The sequence below is a fragment of the Cervus elaphus genome, chromosome 19 (genome assembly GCF_910594005.1).
Source record: "Cervus elaphus chromosome 19, mCerEla1.1, whole genome shotgun sequence".
NCBI lineage: Eukaryota > Metazoa > Chordata > Mammalia > Artiodactyla > Cervidae > Cervus > Cervus elaphus.
The window spans coordinates 48,817,630-48,835,083 of NC_057833.1; the positions used below are offsets into that span (position 1 = coordinate 48,817,630).

General features: G+C 39.9%; 1 protein-coding gene across 7 annotated transcripts in view; it reads left to right on the plus strand.

Annotated features, from left to right (window-relative positions):
- The first annotated feature begins 245 nt into the window (after nt 1-245).
- ZNF148 (zinc finger protein 148) overlaps nt 246-17,454 on the plus strand; it is a 142,218-nt gene continuing 125,009 nt past the window's right edge. For 2 of the 7 annotated variants that reach the window (XM_043875410.1, XM_043875406.1), the window contains exon 1: nt 248-475. The gene's annotated coding sequence lies outside the window, so the exon portion shown is untranslated. Of the gene's footprint in view, nt 476-1,122; nt 1,353-6,262; nt 6,374-14,595; nt 14,841-17,454 lie in introns of those variants that run through there. The other 5 variants (XM_043875408.1, XM_043875412.1, XM_043875411.1 and 2 more) reach the window with 5 other exon arrangements.

Here is a 17,454-nt window from a genome sequence, read left to right on the forward strand (position 1 = left end):
CCTCAGTTCTGATCTTTTTCAAATTGCTTTCCTTCCGGGTCCAGCCCGAAGGGACCCTGCGGCTCAGGGCCAGCTTCCCGGACCACGCCGGTCTGATGATACGCAGACGTCGGAATCGAAGCCACGCTGGGTCTTCTCAGCCCGGTCCCCGGCCCAAGGAGGGCGGGCACCGCGGAGCGCTTCCCATGTGCGGGGCTTCCCACAATGCACCGCGCCGGCAGTGGCGGCGACCGCGGCGGCGCTCTAGACGCGGCATGTCTGCGTCTCTACTGCTCTGGGAGGAGGAAGAGAAGGAGGAAGAGGAGGAGGAGGAGGGGGAGGAAGAGGAGAAAGGCGCAGGGGTGGGAGCTGTTGCCGAAGCTGCCACAGCAAAAGTTCTCCCCCCTCCCCCCTTCCCCTCCTCTCAAGGGCCCTAGAAAGGTTGAAGCTGCCGCCGCCTGCAGTCGGTGACCGCGCGACTCGGCGCCCGCCCGCGGTAAAGCGCTCGGCCTGGCAGGCCCGGGCCCGGGGGAGGGCGAGGGAGGGGGAGGGGGCGGCGCGCGGGGGGAGCGCGCGGCGGTAACGGCCTGACCCCGGGGGGGAGCGAGCCGTGGCGAGGCTGGGGGTGGCCCCGGGACCGGCCAAGGCCGAGGGAAACGCAGGAGCTGGCTGGGGGACGGGAGGAAGCAGGGCGCGGATGGTGGGTTGGGGGGTTGAGAAAGGATAATGACGGGGGTGGTTGAAGCGAGAAGGCAGCCTCCGAGGCCTGAAGCGGGTGTCAGAGGTAGGGAGGGAGGTGGGATGGTTGCACGGGGTGGCCCGAGGGTGCTGGATGTGGGTGTGAAAAGCCTCGGGAGACACCGGGTCTCTGTCTGCTGTGCCTGGTGCAGTGGTTTATGCACCGCAGGCCTCAGTCACTGTTGCTGCCTGAATGTGTTCTTTGGGAGAAGGGAAGGGCAGGGGTTGGAGAAAAGGGAATCCTTGCAGGAAACGTAGTGGGAGCGTGCACTAGGAGAGAGGCCGGAGGGGAAGATGCCGGGTAGGTGGAGGAATGCAGGGGGCGGCTGTGGAGGAGTCTTGAGGATTCCGGGGGGTGTTCATTGTGTAGATACATTAGGTATTTCGTTGTGGAAAGAACTCAAGGGTTTCTAAGGAAAGGAAAGAAGGGATATGAGGAGTTTCCCTGAATAGAAAGGGTAGGTTTGAAGCAAGAGGGAGTGTTTAATACCAGAGAATATGAAGAGAATGCATGATAGAATAGACAGATGTAGCAGAATTAGTAAATGTTGGTCCAAAGACTAAAGAGTTATTCCAGATGGGCCAGGATGGCCTAGTTCCGAACCTGTTGGGGCTCTTCTGTAAGATGACATCTGGTAAGTGTGGGTACTGACAGTGTTTGGGGGTCACTGAGAATGAGACCTTACTCTGTAGTTTGGTCTGAGACATTTTAGAATTGCACCAGTGAATCTGAGAATCTCTGAAGCAGACCTTAAGAAGACGCCTGGCCTACAGGCATTCTCTAGGCCATGGGGTTTAGATTTTAGCAATTCTGAAATATTATCACTTACCAGTGGCTGGGTGAACTGAACACTACTGGCAGATGCTGGAATGGAAATTACTTGACTTGGCGGTTTTCTTCTTCACTGCCCAGCTTATCTGGTCCAAGAGAACTGTTGTCATATTATTCAGCTTGGGTTGCAGTACACAGGATTATAATTAATAGTGGGGAGAGTCCATGCGTGGTGGCCCTTCTTTGGAGGCCCCATTTGTAGCTCAGATTAGTCTGATTGACAGGATTGCTTCCATACCCTGGTTATTGGTTCCTCTCTGCTGGTTGGAGATCTTTTCCACTCTCGGTTCCTGAATGTATACCCTCACTGAGGCATGGTGGTATTGAAGAAAATGCATCAGCCTACAAAGTGTGCGGCTGCAGAAGGGAGGATGAGGATATCTGTTTCATGGTCTTAAGAAGTTGCAAGGAGGTCAGTACTGGCTGTTTTGAAGTCTAGGGGAACCTGAAGAGACTAGGTGATTCTAGAGCCAGGTTGGAGGGAATATTAGCATTTCCCTATCAGGAAATGTACCCAGGGTTTGCTGAGCTCACACCAGACTGGATTTCCAAGAGGGAACCCTGGGCTAAAACCATACCCTTAAAGTTTATCTGAAAATTATTCACCTTTTATATTATTAAAGACTGTATGCACATTACATTGTAATATTAATTAAACTGAGGAGAGAGTAGTATGAAAAATCCTTTTATGGATATAGAGGGTGGAGGGATTAAAGGGGAAGATAGAAATTTAGGGGAGGGATGGGAAAATTCAGTCATTCCTTCTTTTAGGAAATAACTCTAAAGGAGGATACAGTTTAACATTTGAGTGGAGAGGGTCTTTTATTAAAATTTTTTTAATAGAAATAATTCAGGATTATTTTAAAAAGATTTGAAAAACTTTCTATGTCAGTATGTTTATAGATTTATTTGTTCTTTTTAAGGGTTTCAATATATTACATAGCAGGTTGTACCCATTTTTTTTGTCATTATAGTATGAGAAGTAAGGGAAAGTATCCTTTCCCATCACTGGCACTATATATTATCAGTTCTTTTAGTTTTTGTAAGTTTAGTTTAGTTTTGTAAGTTTAATGGATTTAAATAAAGTATATCATTGTTTTCTCTCCATTATATTATATAAAATAATACATGTACGTAATTTTAAAAAATTGTCCTGAGGGAGCTTATAATGAAGAGCAGTAACGCCTGTCTCACCTGTCCATTACAGCCCCACTTTCCAGAGACTGCTTCTAAGCATTAATTTTTGTAGTTCTTACCATGCTTTTCTCTAGGTTTCAAGGTAATATGTATGTATTCTTATTTCTTGATTGATCAAAGTGACATTAAAAAGGAGTCAAGAGACTTCTTATGATGAGTGGAAAGGATTTGTCATTGCCATTATTCTCTTTTTCCTCTTCCTTTTCAAACTTTGATAGTTATTATTTTAGCTTTTTTATTTGATGTCTTATATAGTTAATATTCTTAAAGAAAAAAACATTTAAAATTAGGCTGGAAAAACTGGGTGAGATGAGTAAGGGAAGTTAGATTGGTGGACCTTTAGGAAAGACTAGGTTGTAGGAAACAGCATCTTTGCAGCCTAAGTGTTGCTGGTTAGAGATGAGGGAGAGTTGCTTGGCAGTGATAGTTGTTCATCTTGAAAGTAGTTACCAGGTCAGCAGTGCAGAATTCTTTGACAGTCTTCTGGAGAGTTTTAGTGTGGGGAATCTGGGAATGGGTTGAAACAATCCTTGATTATTCTTTCCAGGCTTTGGTGGTGGTCTTATGTTTATTAGGAAAGAATGGATTGGTGTGATAATGTGTCTCTCGTTTGTGGGCTGGGGGATGGGGAAATTGGTAAGAGGGAGAGGAGGATGAGGGAGGGACAGGTTATGGTGGAGATGGTGATAATTTTGTGGGAGGCTGAAGAAAAGGTAAAGAATTCTCAAGACATTTGGATATAGTTGGCTCTGAAGGAGATTTACAGTAGAGTGGTGAGACAGATTTGTGACAGTCATTAAGGAAATTAGCATATTTAAGTCACTAATATGTTGGGAATATGGTGGGAAAGAGCATGCTGCTCATATATTGTAGATTATTGAAATGTTGGTTTTTGAAATTTGGTATGAGGTTCAACATTCCCAAGTCAGGGTGACAGATATTGGGAGTATAGAAAGGTCTTGCTCCCCTTTTTAAGTCTTGTTTTAAGTAACCCTAGCTCTTGAGGCTCCTCCTTACTTGAATAAGAACATTCACATGTTGATTCTATAGTGCTAAATCTTGTATTTGTTTATGGTAATTATTTTGTTTGTTTTGCAAATAGTAGCTAGATTGTAACCTGCTCTAGAGCTGACACTTTCTTTCATTTCTGGGAAAATTGACAACAGCTTGATTCTTAAGTGCTTAATAAGTACTTGTTGAATGACTGATAGAAAGTAGGATTCACCTTACTGTTAGTAGTGGGACTGTGAAATTGCTGAGCATTATGTGAGTATTACAGACAAAATTGTGTGTGTGTGTGTGAGAGAGAGTGTGTGTATTGGAGGTAGTGAAGAGAAAAGGGCTATCTGACTGCGGAAGGCCTTTAGATTTAAGGGAAGACAACAGAATGGATTAGAATGGAACTGTAATAGTCCTGCAGAAACATCTAATGCGTGGGACCAAAGGTTCTCTTCTAATTTGAGGCTAGTTTAATCTGAGTAAATCTGGTTTGGAACTGGAGGCTGGTTTAATTTTGATTTTCTTACCTCAGGCCTAAATGACTGCTTAGAGATCTTTAGCTGTTTTAAGAATCTGTCTAATTCATTTTGGGGATTTAATAAAAAAGTGTTAGATGAAGTTTCTACCCTCAAGGAATTTATGGTATTTTTATTCTTTTAGAGGGAGAAATACAGTTGTGAAGTAATCCCATAACTGTGTAAGATTTCAGAAAATTGATTTTTTCTTTTTTTCCCTACAATTCCCTATTCTTTTCTAAAATTCCCTGTCCCTTCCACTATTCTTTTTCCTCCCAGAATCTCCATCTCTCTTGCAATGCCACATGTATCCCCAAATTCCGTCTTTCTCGTCACTCTCACAATTACTCCTTCTTTCACAAATTACCCTTTCTTTCTCCAGATTTCCTGTTCTGTTCCGCAATGCTCATGCTTGTGTTCTCAGTCCTATAGCTGTGTCGGACTCTTTGAGACCCTGTGGACTGTGGCCTGCCAGGCTTTTCTGTCCATGGGATTTCCCAGCAGGAATACTGGAGTAGGTTGCCATTTCCTACTCTGGGGGATCTTCCAGACCCAGGGATCGAACCTGCATCTCCAGTGGCTCCTGCATTGGCAGGCAAATTCTTTATCACTGAGCCACATGGGAAGCCCATGTTGCTGTCCCTAACACAATTGTTTTTCTCCCACATTCCTCCCATCTCTCTCCAGCAAAACTCCATTCTCTCCCCACAACCCTCAGTTCTTTCAGAAAACTGATTTTTTAAAACAAGTATCAAAAGTATACCTCCAAATGAGAATTTTTGTATTTTGGTAGTCACTTTGAGTGGTAGTGTTCAAAAGGTTTTTGGAACACCTTTTCTGATTTAATGTCTAGCACATTCTGTACAATTTACTTATTTATTGAGTACTTGTAATGTGCTGTTGAGGGTAGGGAGTCTATAAAGATGAGTAAAATATGGTCCCTATCCTATAGGAGTTCATAATCGCTCTAGGATAGCACAGTTACAAATAATACCAGCATAATGTTATTCTGAATGGTCTTATTGGGACAAATCTTGTTAGTTTGAAAGGTTTGATTTTTAGAAATATAGAGGATCTGTTAGTATCAATTAGAGTGAATAAAAAATAATTTTGGTTTAGCACAGAAATGGGGATGATTTTCTTGGTTGACTTATTAATTAACTTCGGAATATACTCCCAAAGAGGAATTTGGAAATATTTTGAACAGTGGCAGTAGGTACTAGATGAATGTTGGTTAAGTGCATCAGATGGTTGGATAGATGGAGTGAATAAATAAGTGGTAGCCTCCCAAGGTAACTATTTTAAAGAAGACCACACTGACTTTAATATGTAAATAAATTCTGGCTCTGTTTGTTAACAGTTCCTTACAAGATGGTTTATGATTAAGCTCCCAAATGAGTTTTATAGACAGTAATTGCTTTAGGAGTTCAGAGAATGGAGAAATAAATATTGGCTTAGGTTTGGGGAGAGGATTTACATGTCCCAAACTTTAGCTGGATATTTGAAAAGATTCCTTAGAGATTTCAGGAGAGGAACTAAACTGCTCCAAATTTCTCTTGCAGCCCTAGAATGAACCTAGAGTCTGAATCTATTTTTGTCTGAATGCTTTCTGCCTATTTCATTTTAGCTACTCCTAATGGTTTGTTCCTTTTCAGATTCACCTTTGCTGGGTAGATTTTGAGCTCCCTTTGGAACAGCTTGTGGGGGGATGGGGTCAGTTCTCAGCTATATCTAGTAAAATTTCTAGTTTTTCCTTTTTTTTGAGCCTGTATACCCCACAAATGACTTGGTCTCTGTGAGTGAAGAGAATGAGTCAACTTGGCTCTGTTATCCTGGCATTTTCCTGAATGCTTTTCTCAGAGCTGCTTTCTGAATTACAGAATAGAATAGACAAGAAAATTGAGGGCATATATCCAGTAGACACATGTTTGTTGAATAAATGAATGAATGAGAGTGTTTGAGATAATTTATCTGAACTGTCTATATGTTTTGTTTGTTTCAGTTTATTCATAACCTGCCTTTTTCTACAAGGATTTAATGAGGCTGACGGAAATATGTTCACCATAACTGAATTGAAATAATTGAAGTCTAGTTGACGAGAAAAGGAAAGAATGTAAGACTTACCATTATGGATGTTAGAGAACTAGGAATAAAGTAGAATATAAGCAGATGGAGGAGAAATGGTGTTACTTGATGGGAAGTGTGATTCTGAAAGAAAAAAGTTATTGATATGTGACAGGTTATGGTTAAAGGGAAGCAAGAGAAGATTGAAAGTAGAGGATTATTTGAAATGACTGATTTTGGGAGGAAGATGATAAGACTTTGAAGGATGAGAGTTTCAAAAGTTTGAAATGTAGTGGAAATTATGATGTTGATTTATAACTGAAGTTTCAGAAAGTAATGGGGTGAGTTTTCTTTAGTCAACAGATAATGCACATTTGTTATGTGCAAAAGCATTGTTAGATGCAATCAGGGATAAATCCTTTGGGATTTAATTCTAATAGAAGGGCTAGACTTGAGCACAGATGACTACACACTATGATCACAAATGTATCAGGAGAAAAGTACCAAATGTTACTAAAGTTAAAAGGGGGAAAAAACATTTGATTAAGGAAAAGCCTGGGACTGCATTTAGTAGCAGGGAAGTGACATTTTAGCTAGTCTTTGAAGGGATAGACAGGATTCTGACCCGCAGAAATTACTAGAACATTAGAAGAACATTCCAACCTGAGGAATTAACAGAAGCAAAAACGTGGTGGTGAGAAGTCAAGGAGATGTGGAGAAGAGTGAGTTGGTTTTAGGGTTTTTTTTTGTTATTTTTTCTTTTTAGTTTTTTTTTTTTTTTTACTATGGTCCACAGTAAGGAAAATGTTTCACATCTTCATCTAATATATGCATGTATGAATGTATGTTTAGAACACAAAGTTTCAATAACAGTAACTGTCCTTACCATGTTGGATGCACTGTATGTTTCCTTTTGTTCTCTTTGACTAAAAAGAAAAAAAAATGGCTGTCACTTACTAAACTGATTTCATGATGAATTAATTGATCATAACCTGTAATTTGTAATGAAGAATTCATGAGTATGGTATAAGGTAGGAAGGTTCAGTTGGGCTTGAGTTGAAGATGGATGGCCTTTAAAGCTAAGCTAAGTAGTTTGTATTTGATGTGACATAGTGTTGTGCTTGGTAAGCAAACAAGCTAGGTTTTAGTCTTGGCCTTTCTGTTTACCTCCACTATGGTTGTGGAGAGAATTACTTCCTTTCTGAGGCCAGTTTTCTCATCAGGAAACTGATAATCATTACACCTTCTGGCAAGGGTTATTGTGAGGGTTTGAGGATTAAAGTATGTTAATCTAGGATTTAAAGCATGCTAACATATATCATTAACATACAGCTATTGCACTTTTTTGAGTAGAGAATTAAATCAAGGACTGTGTATTAGATATCTTAATCTGATGATAGCTATACCATACAAGATAGATTGGGGACAGTGTGGTGGCAGAGTATGACTGGAGGTGAGGAAAGCCCAGTTTGGAGGCTACAGGAGAAACTAAGAGGGGCTTGAATTAGTTTGATAACAGGAAGATTATAAATGAGGGTGTGAGATGTGATTGGATGGAGAAAAGAGGGGAAGATGACTAGGGAATTAGAGTTGGGGAAAGATGTAAAAGGCAGCAACTGCAATTGGATTACGTCTTTGGATAGTTTGGTTAGAATAGATACAATTTCTTGCATGAGTAGGTTCTCAGTTGTTTGTTGAATGATTAAATAGGTAAGCCGAGGAATGAACTGTGAGTGAAGACAGTGATAGATGGGTTTGAGAAGGAGGGGTTAGATTGGAGGGTGCTTTTGATGATCTGCCAGGATTTATTCAGTCAGAAAATATTTTTATATACTTACTGTGTGCAAGGTTCTATGGTAGGCTGTGTGAAGGATACACATTTATATATGACATAAACATTTATATATGTTCATATTCTTCAAGGGTTTGTCCTGGAACAAAAATGTGTACACATCTGTCTGTGACAGAAGTACTATGGCAGGTTCAACTTTGTGAAGAATTGGTACATAGCTTAGAGCTTGAAGGATAAATAAGATTATAGTAGGCATGATGGTGAGGGTTGGCACTCCAGAAAGAAGTGATATGACAGATAGAAAAATTCTGGATGTATTAATTGGTGGTCTACATGAACTGGAATTTAGGGTTCATGTTGATGAATGGAGGAAAATAAAGTTAAGTAGATATCTAAATATCCAGGCTGAAGTGGTTCTTAAAAATTTGTTGAGAAATGACTTATATAGAATGCTCAAATCTTGAGTACAATTTAATTTTTTCTCTTAGGTTTACATTTATGTAATCATCACCCTGTTCAATATAAGCATTCTCAACATCCCAGAAGGTTTCCTCATGTGTCTCCTCTAAGTTTATGCCGCCTTCAACCAAAAGTAATTACTATACTAACCTCTGTCACACAGAGTAGTTTTGTATGTTTTCATATTAGGGGAATCATACTTCTGTATCTGGTTTCCTGTGCTCACCATATGACTGTGAGATTCATTCTTTTTCATTGCTCTGTGGGGTTCATTATGTGAATATACCAGTGTGTTTATCCATTCCATGATTATTGGAAATTGAGTAGTTTCTATTTTTTGGAAATACAGAGAGTTTTAACTTGACTCAGTATGTAATGGAGAACCATTGATTTTTGAGTGGGTTAAAGAGTGTTAATCTGGTGACCTGTTTTGTTTGTTTCTCTGTTTTTTTTCAATGAAGAGAACCTAGTAACTAGAAGACAAAGAAGGCTATGACACAAGTGTGAAGTATTGAGAATCAAAGTTGGGATGGTGGTAATGGGAATAAAAGGAAAGGGGGCCATGTAAGAAATAATTGAAAGAAAGAATTGAAGGGTTTGATGGCAAAAGGGCTTTTGGGAAACAGTGGAGAAAAAGAAAAGGGGAACTCCAGGGTTTTTAATTTGGGTGACTGTAAGAATGGTGGTGTCATTAAAATAAATTATTATATCCCTTAGCAGAGCCATGTTGGTGGGGAAGAGTGACTACTTTGGTTTTAAGACACATTGACCAGTGTGTGAGGCACCAGTGGAAGTATCCAAGGGGTATTGTCTAGCTAGAGTTAAAAATACTGCTCCAGCTGAGGAAAGAGTTCCCGTGGAGATTTGGGAATATGTACGTACAGTTGACAATTGAAGCTACTAACTCTGGGTTTGATAGTGTGCTGATAGCTATAAAATTATCTGGACTAATGATTGAAATGTAATTTGAAACAATCATTGAAGAATTTAGTTTAAAAGCAATAGTTATGTATTCGAATTCCTCAGGAATAGATTAGATTGTAGCAGAAGGTAATGATTTAAAGATCATTTTGGGGAGCTGGGGGAAGGTATCCATAAGAGGAGAGAAAATGTAGAAACAGCAGTAAGGGATGAAACCCTGAGAGGCAGAGAAATGGAGAAAGCACCTGGACAGAACTTGGGAAAAGATCCATTCTTTGGGCTAAAAAGAGGACTAGTAGTCACTGGAGACAGAAGCAACCAGAGAGACTGGAGTAGAATTCTGTGTTGTGTGTGCATGCGTGTATGTTCAGTCATTTTAGTTGTGTCTGACTCTTTTTTTACCTTATGGACTGTTGTCTGCCAGGCTCCTCTGTCCATGGGATTCTCCAGGCAAGAATACTGGAGTGGGTAGCCATTCCCTTCTCCAGGGGATCTTCCAGACCCAGGGATCAAACCCACGCCTCTTCATGTCTCCTGCACTGGCAAGCTGATTCTTTGCCACTAGCGCCACCTAGGAAGCCCCAGAATCCTGTGATACAGCGATTTAAATCAAATGTCATTGCCAAAAAGAATAAGAACTTGGGTGGTGAGCCATAGGATTTGGTACATGGAATTATTTTGGTCTTCAAAAGAGTAGTTTGGAGATCTACTGAGTGAGTTGGGAGAATATGGAAGCATCAGCTATAGGAATTGTCTTAAGTTTATTTTAAGAAGGAGGAACAATTCTTCTTCCAAAACTGAAGGCAAGAAGTAACAGATGGATAAAAAGATACAGCATTTTAGAAGCTATAAAGAGGATTTGATTACAGGTGGAGAAATTGTGATCTGAGAATTTTATGGAAGAGATTATTTGATGAGATTAAGGGTTTAAATATGAAAATGATTTGGATTAGTCAATGAGATGGAGAGTTGTATTTAGAATAAGTCAGTTGTAGAAGATTTCGTAGCTTTCTGGTGATGCTTAACACCCAGTGTGTGGGTGTGGAAAAAACAGATGGTGAAGATTGTCTTTCCTTGGGGAAATGCATGGTGAATGTAATGGGAAGTCATGATATTCTGGAGAGGGCCGTATTAAAATGGTTGATGGACAGCTTTAAATTGTGTAGGGAGATAAGTGAAGCCAGAAGGAGGTGAAGAGCAGGTGTAGACCTAGAAAATAAAGTAGTGGTGGTTAAAAAAAAAGGTCTCTAAAGTTCTAGTGCTAGTGGCACTGCACTTGAAATTGCTGACCTGTTTTCAGTATATATGTGTAAGGGGCTGAAGTGCAGGTGCAGGTTTTAGGAGTTGAGGAAGGTCAGTGTAGTGTGCAGAAAGGTCTTCAGCACCCCGGTCACTGAGAATAGTGGCTGAATGTGGGACAAAGTAGGACTGAAGTCTTTGTGGGGAGCAAGGTGGGAGGGATTCTGGAGCTTGGTAGATGCTGCAGATAGAATGGTTTAAGAGAGTAATGTGAACTGCAAAGAGATTTTTTTAGTGATAGAACAATGGGAGTGGCCTTGGGGAACAAAAAGCAATTGGTGCTTTCGTCAAGCAGAAGGAGTGGAAGAATGGATAGCTGAGTTCTGTGAAGCAGGTTGTCCAAGAAAAGCCAAATGAGATAAGATGAGGGGCTATCCAGATAAGAGATGATAGTGATCTGGATTGTTGTAGCATGAGGATGGAGATAAAAAGATGGGTTTGTTACATTCACTCCTTCTTTAAGGTTTTTATAAATTATACTTGCAAAATCATAACCATTCATGTGTAATATACTGAGATAAATTCAACTGAGAGATATTTGTGGATTAGAAAGGAGACAAAGGGGGAAGAAAGCTGAGGTGGAGGTTACTAATATGAAAGTCAAAAGACATGGAGTAATTTACTGACAATAGAACATGGACAAGCTGATAGAAGCTAGTAAATGGATAGAAGTGAATGAAGAGATTGGAGTTGACCCTGTATCAGTCTCGAGGGGAGGGATGGGGAGGGATATGGGAGGGAGGTTCAAAAGGGAGGGAATATATGTATACATACCTATGGCTGATTCATGTTGAGGTTTGACAGAAAACAACAAAATCCTGTAAAGCAGTTATCCTTCAAATAAAAAAATACATAAATTAAAAAAAAAGAGATTGGAGTTGACCTAAATAGGAATAAGTAAGATGAAGAGGACAGTGAGTAGCTTGTAATAGAGAAAATATGGAGAAAACATAATGCGACCTAGGAAACAAAGCCAGAACCCTATTCCTTCTCTGTGCATGTAAGGACAGTCCTTACTATCCATGATGTTATTATAAAGATGATAGATACTATTTCATGTATAATTGTTTTTTTAAAAATAATGAATGATAGAGACATTGAGATTTTTGATCTCTACTTGAATGCCTCAGAAACCACAATTCTGCAAGAATTGTGTGGTGATAATTTGTATGTGTGAAGAGGTTCAGGTATAAAATGGAAAACATGGGGTGGATGGTAAAAGGAAGTGTCCTAAGGAATCTAAAGTGGCTTCTGTAGTTTCTTGTTTTTGTCTGTGACTTTTATCTGATGTATTTCTTAGTGTGTTTAGGAAGTTGATCAGCTCTGTCTTCTCATTTCATTTATTATCTGAAAAAATACTTCTACTTAACTTTTTATTTTAGACTATAGCCGATTCACAGTGTTGTGATAGTTTCAGGTGCACGGCAACTCGACTCAGCCCTACAAGAGAGAGCATATAAATGTATGGTTTTAAGTACGGTTTCCTGTTTTATTTCTAATTATCATTTATTGAACATTTCTAGAGGAGCTGTGTTGCCAATTCCAAAACCAAAATATAGCTAAAACTGAACCATTGCTTCCTTTTTTGTTTTGGTGTAAATCTTCAGCATTATCACCTCAGGGCTTGAATCCTTTATCATCGTCCGTGCTGTAGCCCATGGGGTTGCAGAGTCGGACACAACTGCGTGACTGAACAAGACCTGGACCAGGCCTTCAATGTTTTGGCTTGCATCTTTGCTCTTAAACTTTTGCTTGTCCTTTTATACAGTAGAATTGATTTTTGTCAGACTTTGTCTTCTGTTAACATTTGCCGTGTACTATCAAAGACTTGATTCTCAAGTGCTTACCTAACTGTGCTTTTAGAGATTCTCCATTAGTACCTTGCTCTGGTCCCAGTAATTGGCATTTTAAACCATTAAGGGAAAAATGCTGTATGCTTCACATCCTTACTATTTGCATTATATTCTTCACATGGTTAATGAACTCTTTCATCTTTCAGTCTCTAAGCAAAGAATATTTCCTGACCCTCCCTGTTCAGGTCAGGGTTTTTGATGTTCCTTTATGTTTCATGGAGAGAGAGCATGTTTGTTTAGTTACTTAACTTTTTATTTTATATTGGAGTGTAGCCGATTAACAAAATTGTGATAATTTCAGGGGCACAGCAATGCAACTCAGCCAGACAAGAGAGAGCTTATTTAGTGGCAGTGAGAAAAATATGACAAAGCATGAAATATAGTATTGGTTTTCCATCCTAGTGCAGCTTTGCTTCAGGATTAGTTTCAGAATCTAGCTCTGGGTCAGTCACCCTTTTTCTCTTATTTCTACATTTAGTAAGTCACCAAATTTAATAATGAAGAACCTGTGGAGACCACCCAGAGCTTTGAAGGCCTAAGATGGCCCAAGGATGTCACTTGTTCAATTCACAACTTTACTATAATCTGCCAATGGTCTAGAATTGTTTCTAGGACCTGCCTTAGACATCACTGGGCCTTGGCGAGTAGGGGTATGTTCTGAGTCTTTAAGTGGATTGTGTGGGTTAGACCAATGATGGATATCTTAAGGTATGAGGAATGATTATAGTAGAAATGGAGACAGTATGTTTTAAAGTGATAAATTAATTTAACATAGATAAATGACTTCACAAGATAGGGATTGGATGCCTGAAAATCTTGGTTCATGTGAAAGAGTTTTCCTTGTAAATTTGAGAGGATCCAATATATAAGGGATTAGAATGACATACACAGTTGCTGTTTTGCAGGGTGCCCTGTATACTTGTCAACACATACATACACACCTGCATGTGTAGATACATACAATGATAGAGATAATGTGTTAATTTGATTAAGTTTTATAATTAGAGTCTTTGGGGAAATAAATATGGTAGTCTTGTTATAAGTGATTCAGATGAATTGGTAGAGAGTAGTTGGAAAGATGGTTAAGTTATTGGGGGTATGTTTAGGAAGTAGAATTTTCAGTGACTTTGGTGGCCTGTCTGGCACAGTTTCACAAAATTTGAGGGCCATTTTGGGCAAATTTGTGTGTTAAGTTGGGGGATGTTAGCTTTGAGGGATTGTAGGATCAAACAAAAAATGCAGTGCCTGAGAAAGTTATTTATGAATTGACTTGATAGATGCTGATAAAAATTAAAGAAGGTATTTGTGGGCAAGTTTGTGTAGGTAAGAGGGAGATGTAATGGAAGGGATTTAGGAGAAAGCTTGTTATTATTAGAAAAGTAAACTTCAAAAGGGTAAAATTGAAAAGACGGTTTAGTGAAAATAATTCTTTTGAGAAAATGCAGCTCATTGGTTGAAAACAGGAAGGCAAGGGAAAAGTAAAAGGAGTAAACTAAGGTGTGGAAGAGTTAAGAGGAAGGATTAAAGAAGAGGTTACTGGAAAAGATTTATTGTAAGGAATTGTTGTGTTAAATACTACTTTTGATAGTGGTTCGGTGTGGAGGGGGACTTTTACCAAGGACAATTCCCTGTAATAGTTTTATTTCTTAAGAAAACCGGGATGTAGGGAGCCCTCGTAGCCCTCCTGTAGGGAGCCCAGGCTCGCCCGCCCGGGATTTCGCAGGAGCTCGGCCCAGCGGCTGGCGGAGCTGCGCGCATGGTGGGCCCAGAGCCGCCGCAGCTGCCTGCGAGCGCGGCCGAGCGGAGGAGAGGCGGGCCGGGCCGGCGGGACTCGGGCCTCAGGGATCCGCGCACCCTCGGGCCCTCGGGGGGCGCTCCAGCGAGCGAGCAGGCCCGGGGCGGCGCGGGGGGGCCGGGAGGAGGGGCTTCCCTGAGCGCCCGAGCAAAGCTCCGCACGCGGCTCGCACCGCTTCCTTTTGTTGTGTGTACGGGAGTGCGAGTGCGCGCGCGCGCGTGAGTGCGCCCCTGGGCAGGGAGGCGGCGGAGGGGGGCCGCGAAGCTGGGGCTTTTCCTGCTGGGGTGGCTGTCGCGCCCGGGCCTTGGCGGGCGGTGGGGCCTTGCAGACACCCGTCTTCCGGGTCGGGGCCCGCGGCGCAGTCCGGGCCCCTTCCCCCAGCGAGATGGCAAACTTTGTGAGTGACTTCTCGGCGGCTAACAAGTGTCTGCCTGACAGCGGGGGCCGACGAACGTTAATTGACACCCTCCTTTCGGTCCTAACCCTGTTTTTTTTTTTTTTTTTTTTTTAACAAATCTTATGTTGGTCTGTATTGTGTTTACGGTTTTACGGTGTGCGAAAAGGTCAGACGGGTAGCTTGGGTCTACTAGACACTTTTTTTACTTGGTATCAAGAGCGAAAAAATGTAAGCTTATACCTATCCGTATATTGGTTGCGCTACTAAAACCTGCGTGGTTAGTGGTAAGAACAGTCCTAAAGGCCTTTCCAGAATTAGGCTATAGGGCACACTTTCTCTCTCCAGACTTCGTGAAGCACTTTTTACAGTGCCAGGAAAGAACTACTTGTGTTGGAGACTAGATAAAGTTAGGATATGAAAAAGTTAAAGCCCTTCCCAAGAGCTTGCATTAAAAACAGCTTTTTTTTTTTTAAACATAAATTATGATTGGTGTAGTTTGCATATAGAGTTTTACACAGTTGGGTATGGTGTGATTTTAAAAAGAGCGTTTCTTACTAATTTTACAAAGGGCAGTGATAAAGGCACCACACCACACAGTTTTGAAATTTCAACTATGTTAAATGTTGCTATAAATAAAATCCTATTCAGATTTTTAGATTTAAGAAATCTAAAAATATGTTTGCAGTTGTCCTTTGGGTGCAGGAAGAAGCCCTAGGTTTCTCAGTGCTTGTTTCTGGGCAGATTTTCAGTATTGTCAGCGTGATATGGGTGTAGAACCTTAACCTGAGTGAATAATTTGCTTGAGATTACCAGTCTGTTTGCAGCTGGGAATAGACTCTGGGTCTCTTATTCCCAGTCTGGTGACCTATCCAAGAATAGACTAAGGAAAGTGGGTATTTGTCTGTTTGGTGGAAAATATGGCCGAGTTGATTTTATACTAAGTATTAAAGAGCCAGAAAGGGAATGTGTGAACGTTTAATCTCTGTAGCACTTAGATGTATGTCGTTTCTCCATTCTTTAAATACATAAAGGATTTGAGGATATTCATGTTGCTTTTTATGGCATTTGTAGCATATTTACATTTGATTAAAACATAGATGCTTATTATATTTAACTGTGGGGGATGTGTTTTTCAAGTGGGTGTTCTCAGTGGTTGAAGAATAGTTGGTAACTTGATGTTTAGCCTCATAAATGGTAGGGAGAAGAGGAATTATGTTAATTTCATATTAAGTTCTGAGAAAAAATCTTCAGCAGTCTTTATTGAAGATGCTTACAAAGGTCCTGATGGAATACCTGTGAATTTTCTCCTCAGCTTTCTGTATTGCTATTTTCATTATAATTACTAGCTATGATTTATTTTGTTCATTCCTAGTCTTTCCTTATACTTTTCCTCCTGTGTCACAGAAACAGTCTCTCTTCTTCCTGCTTCTTATCTCCAAAGGATCCTGCAAATTTTTAATCTTAATACAGTTCTCCATGAGAGATGGTTTTGGCAATGTCTGAAGACATTTTTGGTTGTCATGCTGGGGGATTCTGTTGGTATCTAGTGGGTAGATACTAAACATCCCACAATGCACATGATAACCCCCACAACAGTTATCCCAGTGCAGTGTCAGTAGTGTTGATGTTGAGAAGCCCTGATTTAATTATTGTGGATGATATTCTACTTAAAATTTGTCATGTAATTGGTATCTATATCACATCTGTTATAAATCTTTTCTTAGAGTTGTCATTAGAATGATCATGTGTCAGAGGTTATGAAGTATATTTTAGAGCACCAGTTAATAGGGTTTTGGAGCTGAAAGATTAACAAGTATAACTCTGAGTATGTGTATAAGGGAACAGTTTCAGAGAGACTGTGACTTACCCAAGGTCCTACGGATACGGAGAGCTCAGGTCTTGTTATTTCTATTATATTTTAATTTACTTAATTAAAATTAATTTTAATTATTACTGAGGGAAATGGTATTTTATAACTTTTGGTTGATAAATTTAAATAATTAAAAATTTTAAGTTGCATCATGAGAATCTCAATATTCACTAAATCATTGTTACTTTTTCGTATTTCCACGTTGAATTCTTCAGCATGGTTTTGTTAACTGTTGTAAACTTTTCAGCATCATCTTTTTAAAAAACATTTGAAAAATTAAAAAATGCCACATAAAATTTAAAAACAATTTGGAGTTAATTAGGATGTCGTTGGCAATATTGCAGATGCAAACCCAACTAGATTTGTTAAAATGTCTTAGGGTGTCTTGAATTTAGACATCTGTTTTATGAGGATTACTATAATGGTCAGTTATTGTACTGATTGTAAATCTATTTTAGCAAGATTCTTTCAGTTAATTTTAGAAAAAGATACTGGAACTTTCATGTGAAATGCAATTGGATGAAATCTAAATTGGATATTTAGATTTAAATTGGGTATTTTAAATTAAGTGCTGTATTGTTGGAGGAAGAAATATGAAGTTCTTTTTAAGTTAAAAAATGTTTTCTGTGGTGCTGCTTTTTAAAAATGAGAAAAACAAGTAGGACAGAAGACCAATATGAGCAAAGATTTTTAAAAAAATTGTTTTATTTAAGAAATACAAGAAATTTATTTTACAGAAAAATT